This window comes from Esox lucius, chromosome 2 (assembly GCF_011004845.1).
Source record: "Esox lucius isolate fEsoLuc1 chromosome 2, fEsoLuc1.pri, whole genome shotgun sequence".
Lineage (NCBI taxonomy): Eukaryota > Metazoa > Chordata > Actinopteri > Esociformes > Esocidae > Esox > Esox lucius.
The window spans coordinates 31,239,417-31,249,910 of NC_047570.1; the positions used below are offsets into that span (position 1 = coordinate 31,239,417).

Here is a 10,494-nt window from a genome sequence, read left to right on the forward strand (position 1 = left end):
ACGTTTCTGACAGCAGACCTAGAGCCTGTCCTTCAGCTTCATGGCAATTCAGTGCATATGGGTGATCTAGTTGAAGGCTTAAAAGCGGTAGAGATGGTTGGAAAATATTTTTCTCAACTTGTTCATCTGATACGGCCATATCACAACAAAACCAAATCGATGACTTGTGGAGAAGAGGGTAATGTAAAGCATGTCACCTTTACTGAACCATTTTGTGTGTGCCAACAATTAATAATAGGCCTCAATAAAAACGATTTCAAGTCGGGGGGAGTTAATAATAACAATGAAGACAAGATTTACAGAAAAGCGACCAAGCAATAAAAAGGTAAGTGAACTAGTTACAGGGGTTAATGGTACTAGTTTTACCTATCAGGTTTTACTCTTTTACAGGTGAAACTGACTTTAGAAAAAACTTAGGGCCACAATAAAGATACTCCCCTACTCACTTTTATAACAGTGAAGCCAAACCAGGTTCGTGCATGTTAGCTCGCTGGCTCACTCCTTAAGTCTGCAGAGTTCTGCCCTTATCTGGCTAGTACAGTAACTGAAGTCCACTGGGTTCCACTTTTTTCAAGACGACTGTAGGAAAACCTCAGTTGATATCAAACCTTTTTTTTTTTTTAAACGCTTTCCGTGCTTGCTTGGAATGTGTTAATCTCGACGCTGCGGCCTCCGCTGCAGAAACACGAAGTCCACGTCCCGCAAAAGAATACCGGTAACTTAGAAAACATACTCCATTGATTTTTAACAAATGTTTTCCCAACGTCTTTCGAGCTCCATGAATGGCAAGGGTCTGCCCCAGAAACGCACGAAGTTCGTGTTTTCCAACACGCACCAACAGTTGACCGAGAGCGATGCGAGTTTGTTTTGATTGGTCAATCGTCTTCTTTTGCGATTAACTCACCGGAAGTACTCTTTGCACCCACTGGACATGCTCGATTGGATCATTTTCATAAAAAAATCCAAAACACTTGAATTTCTGGATTTCATAATTACAAAACGATCACCTCCTTTCAGTGTGCTGCGTTTCAGAATCAGCTTTATTCGCGCCAGATACATTTACATATCCAAAATGGCAGTTGGTGTAATGGTAATTTTAGATAGAATAGGGATAGAATACACAAAAGGTTGACATACAACTACATTAAATGGGTGGTGAACATAAAACGGGATAATCACAAGTAACAAGTTCGTTTTGGAACGAAGTAAAGCCCAAACCAAAAAGGAACATTTCAACATTTTTATTTTTCAAGGCATTGTTCAAGGAAAAACTGGTAAAGCAAACCCAGATATAGCTTCCCCCCAAAAAACGATGACTAACAGAGGTCTAAAATCTGATTGATGTGCATTCACAATACATATTGTACTGAATACGGATACATATTCAGAATGTATCAGAGATCAAATTGTTTTGGCCAGATAGACAACACCGTTTTTAAATAGATATACATATTTAGTTAACAGGGTCGTTAGGTTTGTTAGGAGCTTATGACTGTCCAGAGACTGGTTGGTACCATAAAAAAATTGAGAGATTAAAAATGTGTTACAGGTTTCACAATAAGATGACCATTAGGCTGCAGCAAGTAAGGAACAACCTGATATTTTACATCTTAAGCAAGGACTCCAGCACATCAAGTTCCATCGAGCTGGGAGAATGAAAACATAGTAGGTACATACTATTGATCCTTTTATTAACTTGATGTTGTAATTACTAAAATTAGCCTACAGGAAATATCAATGGCACCAATAAATTTGTGACACAGTTCATACTGTAAACTCAGATTTAAATTGTGAAAACATTTATTGAGCTGTGTCGAAGATGCAGTCTATTTCCTGTGACCTCACAACCAGTCCAGAATTCTCCACTGTGAGAAGCATTAGATTTCTGTTCGGATAAATGTTCCGGTCAGTCAGGCCAGGGCATGGAAATTAAAGACAACCGGTCTGACAGGAAAACCTATGTGATCAAAAATACAACAGTGGTGTTTTTGAAGATCCTTAGGACAGGTCCACAAGTTGGCGACAGAATCAACTTCATGTCCCTATGGTACAGCAAATCAAGGATCTGTGAATGAAATTTAAAAAGAGGCAGCAAAACGAGGGTCAAGCTCATTTGACAGCTGTGTACATACAGTCTAAATAGTCAATCCAAAGTGTCAGTAACTCACATGTTAGCAGTTGGGCAAATAGCATGAAATTCAAGGCATTTTCTTTAAATTGCTCTCCAAAGAAAGAGCGTATGCTAATGCCCTATCATTTCAGAGCATTATTTTTGACAATGTAGTGGGGGGAAAGGTGTAAATATTGGGGGTAAATCAGTTTTAACAGTCTTTTCAAAACTACTACCAGTGTATATCAAAATGCCAGATTTGGAAAGTGATGTTCACATTTAATACATTGTATTTCTAAAATGTTTCATAAACAACGCACCTTCTGAGGTTGAGGTTCACTTGTATAAGACAAACAGTTCAGTCTACCATGGAAAAGGGATGATGAATCCATTCTGCTTCACAGACACTCAGCAGTTAGACACAAAGGTGTATTTACCTGCAAAAACACAAGTTGTCAGACCAAGACGTCCACACAGGTACCATTACATGATCCTGACAACACAACACTGAAATATAAATATTGTCCCTCATTCATAAATCGAAATTAGCGTAGATGTGATCGCAGATTGATAAATCCGATTAAGCCGTGGACGCAAGAACGCACTGCAGCTGTCCCTATTTACATATGACACACCTGTGATTAATGCGGGGGTGGCGATCAGCAGCCTATGAATTGACAGACTTCAACATAAATTATAGCCTGAAACGGATAATTAACCATTCATCATTCCCCACGACGAAATCAGCCGCAGTTACGGAACTCTTTCGCGTCTCAGCCCAGAGCCGAAGTCCTTTAAAAGAGCAAGCTCTGCCATCATTAGGGTAACTGCTCGACCCAGAGCTACTGGTTAATTTATCCTCTCACTAGTCAATTTAAGACCTGCTAGCTATTCAAGATGCCGGCCACCGAAATGAACGACCATTTATGACCTCCAAGTACGTCGATACAGCTTCAGTGACTTAGGAAAAGCCAGACAAAGCAAATTTGTCTAGCGCATTACACACATGCATTTCAACCCTTAAAATCGCATGAACAACAGAAATAAGAGAAAATGAAATTAAAATATATAACAATAGTGACACAATATTTGATATTGTGGTTACATTTGGAGATGTTATATTCCTCTTCAACTTGTTTTATATTACCTATAATTGTAATTGTGGTTGTTGTTACTGAGACTGTTATGATTGCTGTTTTTCATGATAATGATGGTCTTATTGGGAATCAAGCATGATCTTATGTTTTTGACAGGGGTTTACGCGGCCTCCGACCAGACATGAGTTTGATCGCAAGGATACAACAAAGATAATATTGATGAATACCAGCTCTGTCTGTGAAATGGTCGTACAATCAAATTGGATTGTATGCATGTTTCATGAATGAGGCCCATTGTCACAATAACAATTACACGGTTGTATATCCAATAAAATATTTAATGGACCAATTTCATGAATTTATGCAATATCATCATTTTCTTCCGCTTATCCGGGGCTGGGTCGCGGGGGCAGCAGTCTAAGCAGAGATGCCCAGACTTCCCTCTCCCCAGACACTTCCTCTAGCTCTTCCGGGGGGACACCGAGGCGTTCCCAGGCCAGCCGGGAGACATAGTCCCTCCAGCGTGTCCTAGGTCTTCTCCGGGGTCTCCTCCCGATGGGACGGGACCGGAACACCTTCCCAGGAAGGCGTTCCGGAGGCATCCGAAACAGATGCCCAAGCCACCTCAGCTGACCACTCTCGATGGCTCTACTCTGAGCTCCTCCCGGGTGACCGAGCTTCTCATCCTATCTCTAAGGGTTCGCCCAGCCACCCTGCGGAGAAAGCTCATTTCGGCCGCCTGTATCCGGGATCTTGTCCTTTCGGTCATGACCCAAAGCTTATGACCATAGGTGAGAATAGGAACGTAGATTGACCGGTAAATCGACCGCATTATTGCAGAAGCTGCACCGATCCGTCTGTCAATCTCCCGTTCCATCCTTCCCTCCTTCGGGAACAAGACCCCTAGATACTTAAACTCCTCCACTTGAGGCAGGCAATATAACTATTAAAGGGATATTATAACTATTAAAGGGATAGATTGACCTAGATTCATAATTGGTTGAAATTACAATTACCCTGAGATTTTCTTGAAGGCCCATGGGGTCATTTTTCAGGTCAAACAATCCCTTTAATATTTAAATAACATTGTTTCACAATATCCTTTCACCCACAAATGATTTTGTCTACATACAAACGTGCAATCTAAAATGCAGACGTTATATTGGGACACATTTTCTATCAGATACATTTTATTGCTCAAATTGAAAAGCCCCATATCAAATACCGGTAGATAAAATTCTTCACAGTTCCCTCAACTTCTCAACTTAATGTGAGTTAAAAAAAAAAATATTCTAGTAATGTGTCTTCTAAGTCGCTGTGAAATATCTTCAAAATGTCAATAAATGGCTTTTATCCCAAAGTAGCTTTTAGAATTTTGAGTAGAGCTAAATTAAACCCACTAGGCACACAGTCATAGTTTTCAATCTGGAATTAGAATTGAAAAGAGTGGTGTTCCTGAAACAGTTTCTCTTTGGCAAATGTAAAAAAATAAAATGCCTTTAGTGGTGTGCAGGAACTCTTTGCAACTGCTTGAGGATGCTGTTCCAAAGACATTCTCTTGAACCTGACTTAAGGTTTTGTCAGACAAGGTTTGTAACTGAATGTGGATTTCTTGCCTTGACTCCATGTGGCAGCTTGGGGTGTGTGAGCCACAGGACCGGAGTGTGTGTTCATTCCAGCACAGAGATTCCAGTGTAGACGTCCTTGTTGAGCGAGCAGCATGATAAGAACCACAACGGAATTGGATGTGCTTCACCAGACGCTGAGTCCAGTGGGAGTTGCTGTGATAAAGTAGGGAAATCACAAATTAGGTACCAAGAAACAAGGTGAAAAACAGAGTAAAAGTAGAAATAAAATAAATGGGCATTAAGCGGGTATACGATTTTTCTCATAATTTCCTTCTGCTTGGCTTATTAGCTATTGATATAACTCAATCCACTATAAATGTCCATTATTTCATGAGTTTTACAAAGCTGGATTACGAGGAGTTGGTTTGAATGCAAATCTCCTTTAATAATACTGTCTTATGACACATCAGAAGAAATGCTAACCTTGGTTTTATGATCCTTTGGGGTCACGCTACTCACGTTTCAGAGAAGCAGGTCAGCAAAAAGTCTCACTCAGAATGAAAAAAACTTCCGCCACCTAGTCAACAGCAGTCATGTGTCCAAAAAGGGAATTTGTGGTGTCTTGGTGTAAACATATATGGTTTGTAAGAAAAAAATGGAGAAGAAAAATTAAGAAGTCCTTTCCAAAAATGTGTATACCTTCTTTAACCAAAGAACACTGACTATTCAACGTTTCCAAAAAGAAATGAGGCACTTCAAAACGTTTTTCAAAGGGCTATTTAGTCACTTGCAAGGTTGCACATCTAGCAATCATTCCAAAATAAAAAAGCATTTCTTGTGACCTTGGTCTTTTTACACAAGATGTCAGCTATACGTGAACAGGAGGCCAAGGGAAATTGCTAAATCAACCAACTCAAACCCTTTCTTTTTAAGGGTAAAGAAATGAGGCTCCACCCTTACATACACTTGCAGTCCTCTAAGATGCTGTCCCTTCTACACTTATACCAGAGATGCACTACTTTGTTGCTGCACACAACAGTAAATGACATTTCAGCCTACCAATTGTACAGCTGTCTAAAATGTTGCATATCACATATATTATAAACATTTTCACCACAGTAACCACAAGTGGTTCACTGCAAATGTATTACCAAAAACAAGCTTATTGACCTTTCAAAACATGATCTGTCTATTTGGCAGAATAGTTGACACTACTCCATCTCAGCACTGAAACAGGATTTGTGTTTTTTAAACTGATCGAACAAATCTGAGATCAGTCAGTTATTTCTGCTTCCTTTTGTTTCCATTTATGCGGTAACAGTATTAAGTTTAAATGAGCATTTTCTGTGAACGGAATACACGTTTGTCTGCACAGTAATCAAATGTATAGTAAACTATTGTGATCATCCACTTTTAACATCCTCCTCCTCCTCATCGTTTAGTCAATAAGGAACGTTTCAAATTATCCACTAGTTCGCTCAACTGCAACCTCCTACCGGCACATGAGGTATTGAAGACACCGTGCTTATTGCGGAAACCTAGAACAAACCTGTGAAATAACAGCTGGCTGACTAATGCTGCATATCTATCCTTCGCATCTATCATAGCCACATTTTTATCAATGTCTTTCACGTGCTTCCACTGCCCACCATACTGTGTCAGCTTTTGGGTTAAATAGTGTTCCATGGTCACATTATCCCGGGCCCTCATAGGGGACAAAGAAACACTAGAAAGTGCATCCAAATGTCCCCTCACCAGTGTTCCCTGTCTAGTACACTGTTTGGGCCATTGTAGAGGTCCTGTTTCTAATACTTCTAGCCCAGGCTTTGGCTTTACTTGAACCGGCTTTCTAATATTGCTCTGGTGCGCAAATGCTTCAGATTTCGTATTGGCAATTTGCTTAGACACGTATTTAAGTTCCTTCCCTTCCACTCTTTTTCCAAAATTCTTGATTGCGAGTGTACCTGAGCATGATGCTGATTTGTGATATTGCTGGGATTTTATTTTAGTCATAGCTTCAACTTTCCAAGACATCTCCTTGGCTGGCCTCAACTGAACTGATGTCACCATGTCAACTGCCATGTTTTTATTTTTTGTATTTGGGAATTTTGATCGCACAAAAACTTTTCTTCTTTTGTTCAAGATTTTGTTCAGTTTCAAAGTTTGCTTCAGGGTTTTTAAAACTGAAACAGTTTTTTCTTTGTCCAATAAGGACAGCCATTTCCAAGAACGATGCCTCTTAGATACAAACATACCTTCAAGGGCGAAACAGGTAGCATTTGATTTAGCCTTTTGTGAATGTAATGGGACATTTAAACTCTGCCCGCTGTGATCATCCATCTTTGACACCAAATCATTCCTCTCTCTAATGTCATCTGAAGGCTCTAGATCAATTGGCAGGATCTGATGACACACCTTTAGAAAACTGTAGGATAGCAATTCGACAATCTGAACTGTCAATTCGAAACAGCCTTCGTCTATAGACATAGTAAGCTTGTCTAAGACAGGATCCCCTTCTACCTCAATGTCATCAAACAAGCAAACATTTCCATCCACAAGGCTTTTGCCATCTATGTGCCATTCCTTAAGCTTTCCAATCAAGATTTGGTATCTTATGTTCATCTTTAACAAATCTCCACTCAAAGTCAGGGCTTTCCAGAAAGGCTGAATAACAAATTTGAAAAACAGGCCAAGTGCTCTGCATCCCGCTCTGAACTGTTGAACCTTCAAATCAGCTGCGACATCCTCAAGCAAACTAATGTTTTCTGTGCAGCCACTGGTAAACTGAAGCAAATCATTACAGATGCTATATAACCCAGCAGCGTTATGAAACAGACTGTCAATTCTGTTTACACTGGATGGAGAAAAGAGCTGTTCGTCAAATTCTCCTTTGCTGGTCAAAAATGTTTTGAACTCCACAAACTCCAGCGTCTGGAAAGCATTGCTCAGTGTTCTCACAGCACGCACTGTTCCAGACTCCAATTCAGTTGGCCCAACGTAACGAAGACTATGGGCTCCTGCGCATACTAACTGCTCACCGAAAATCATGTTGTCCCACAGTAGAAGCGTTATTTTGGCCTGATGAGCTAAGCCAACAATCAAATGTAATCCACACAAAAGCTGATTAATAAGGGACATCATTTTCTTCTCAGTTTGGCTAAGACTACCATATTCCTCAATTATGAGAGGTAGAATGTCAGACTTGTATTCAGCAAGGACTTGGCTGAACTTCACTTTAGAACAGTCCCGATCACTGAAACACTTGACTAATCTGGAAAAACTCCAGTGTGTCTGCACCCCATCTCCTATAATTTGATTTATAACATTCCTGCAAACATCTACTTGGTAGTCCTCTTGGGAACATGAGATACCTATTTGACATCTTCTATAATGCTCTAGGTCATGAGCTTGTATTTCGGTGAAGGAATAATCTTTAATTTCTTCATCCACATTTGTACTAAAGATACCTTCATTTTCGTCATGTTGAGTGCGTGGGTTTTGATATCTATTCTCTGTTTCAGAATGGATAGTTTGAAATCGTACACTTTCTATAGTGTCCATTTTCTGAGCAAACGATGACGTTGGTATTGCTTTGATTTGTATTCAATTTGTAATATGCTACTATAACAACCTAACGTTACTCAAAAGAACGCTTTGTGTTAGATGGGGCTTTTGTATCACGTGATGCTACTGAAGCGATTTTGTTGTGGGCCTACAGCCAGGTAAATCTACAGACCATGGCAAAAGGCATGGGACAAAGACGTTCCGTTATCATCACTTATAGCTATATTTATTTACAAAATACGCTTACAATAACTATGTTGTGTCTGGTTTATATCTATACTTCTAGTTAGATGATTAACTACTGTACACAGTCAAAAAAAGTTAACCGAGTATTTTTCATGAACATTGCACGCTAACATTAGACTAATTTCAAAACGCAATTCCGTATTGTATCTGTGTAGTTTGCGTTAGCTAGCTATCGAGCGAACGTTCATTTGCTAGCTCGGACTGTCTAGAATGTAAGGTTACGTCGCCGTTACTAGCAATATTACCTGGGTTGGTAGTGCAAATCCCTCGGCCTCTATTTCTTTGGAAATTAAACGAACAATGACTGAGTCAAATCAAAGGGACGAGCGTGCTCAGCCGTCGTACCATAGTATTTAGCTTGCTAGATCATATTTACAGTAAAAAAAAAAATCATAATGCAGGAGTCAAAGAGAAAAAGCTAAATCCATGATAATATATACAGTAGGTTTGTTACGCCAAGAGATGTTTGGTTGTGGCGGTAGTACTTCCTCTGCTACGGGGGGTGGCCTCTAACTTCATTATGTTCATTACCGCCATCTACTGTTCTGGAGTGCCGGTCTCAGACAACTTCTTACATGCCAGTCCGAATTTTTCAGCAAATAAATATACATTGTTTGATATTTATCTGTGTTTGTGAAAAACTAAATATGATTTTGTTACTGAATCTTTCCTGGCCACATTCCTGTTAGGTATTTACCTAATTATTAATTTGACCAGCTATGTCCATCCCTAGTTATAAAAAGGAGGGCCTCCTCTCTTCAGCCAATTGCTGCTTTACTTTCATCCGCAAGAGATGCCCATTTGTAGTGTCTCTTTTCCACTGCTCCTTCCATCTCTGCACCATTACTCACTATTCCTCTGCATCTGCCTTCTCCGCACCATCACTGTCCACTTAATCATTGTAGCCTCTGTGGTAATTTCCGTTTGTCTGTTTTCAGAGAATGAACACAGAGGGGAAAGGAATCTTTTGCGTTTGTGAATACAGTAGGGATTTTCATGATCTTTTCAGGAACCACCAGATGTTTCACAATTTTGGGTAAACAAAAAGCAGGCATTTCTGGTTGCCTCTAGAAGTGTTGTCCATCCAGGTGCCCTGAGCACATGCTTTCTTAAGGGCATCACATCCATCTGGGTCATGATAAAGAAGTCAAAGAAAATCCTAAATCCATAGAGCAGCTTGGAGCAAATATGGTAATTCAAAGACATACAATATACACTCACCTAAAGGATTATTAGGAACACCTGTTCAATTTCTCATTAATGTGATTATCTAATCAACCAATCACATGGCAGTTGCTTCAAAGCATTTAGGGGTGTGGTCCTGGTCAAGACAATCTCCTGAACGCCAAACTGAATGTCAGAATGGGAAAGACATTTTGAGCGTGGCATGGTTGTTGGTGCCAGACGGGCCGGTCTGAGTATTTCACAATCTGCTCAGTTACTGGGATTATTACGCACAACCATTTCTAGGGTTTACAAAGAATGGTGTGAAAAGGGAAAAACATCCAGTATGCGGCAATCCTGTGGGCGAAAATGCCTTGTTGATGCTAGAGGTCAGAGGAGAATGGGCCGACTGATTCAAGCTGATAGAAGAGCAACTTTGACTGAAATAACCACTCGTTACAACCGAGGTATGCAGCAAAGCATTTTTGAAGCTACAACAGGCACAACCTTGAGGTGGATGGGCTACAACAGCAGAAGACCCCACCGGGTACCACTCATCTCCACTACAAATAGGAAAAAGAGGCTACAATTTGCACGAGCTCACCAAAATTGGACAGTTGAAGACTGGAAGAATGTTGCCTGGTCTGATGAGTCTCGATTTCTGTTGAGACATTCAGAAGGTAGAGTCAGAATTTGGCATAAACAGAATGAGAACATGGATCCATCATGCCTTGTTACCACTGTG

The 10,494-nt window shown here is 40.2% G+C and overlaps 2 long non-coding RNA genes across 4 annotated transcripts; both read right to left on the minus strand.

The window, feature by feature from the left end:
* Positions 1–1,226: 1,226 nt before the first annotated feature.
* Positions 1,227–9,105, minus strand: LOC109614676. Of its 2 annotated transcripts, XR_004574669.1 has the most exons (3): positions 8,831–9,105; positions 2,431–2,547; positions 1,227–2,065 (listed from the first exon to the last, which is right to left on the minus strand). It is a non-coding gene; the product is annotated as an uncharacterized LOC109614676 (long non-coding RNA). The 2 variants fall into 2 exon arrangements; XR_002195608.3 differs by lacking the exon at positions 8,831–9,105 and having other exon boundaries at positions 2,431–3,640.
* LOC105014080 lies at positions 4,825–8,831 on the minus strand. Of its 2 annotated transcripts, none has more exons than XR_001198466.4 (2): positions 5,295–8,831; positions 4,825–4,988 (listed from the first exon to the last, which is right to left on the minus strand). It is a non-coding gene; the product is annotated as an uncharacterized LOC105014080 (long non-coding RNA). The 2 variants fall into 2 exon arrangements; XR_001198467.4 differs by having other exon boundaries at positions 5,259–8,831.
* Positions 9,106–10,494: the final 1,389 nt, after the last annotated feature.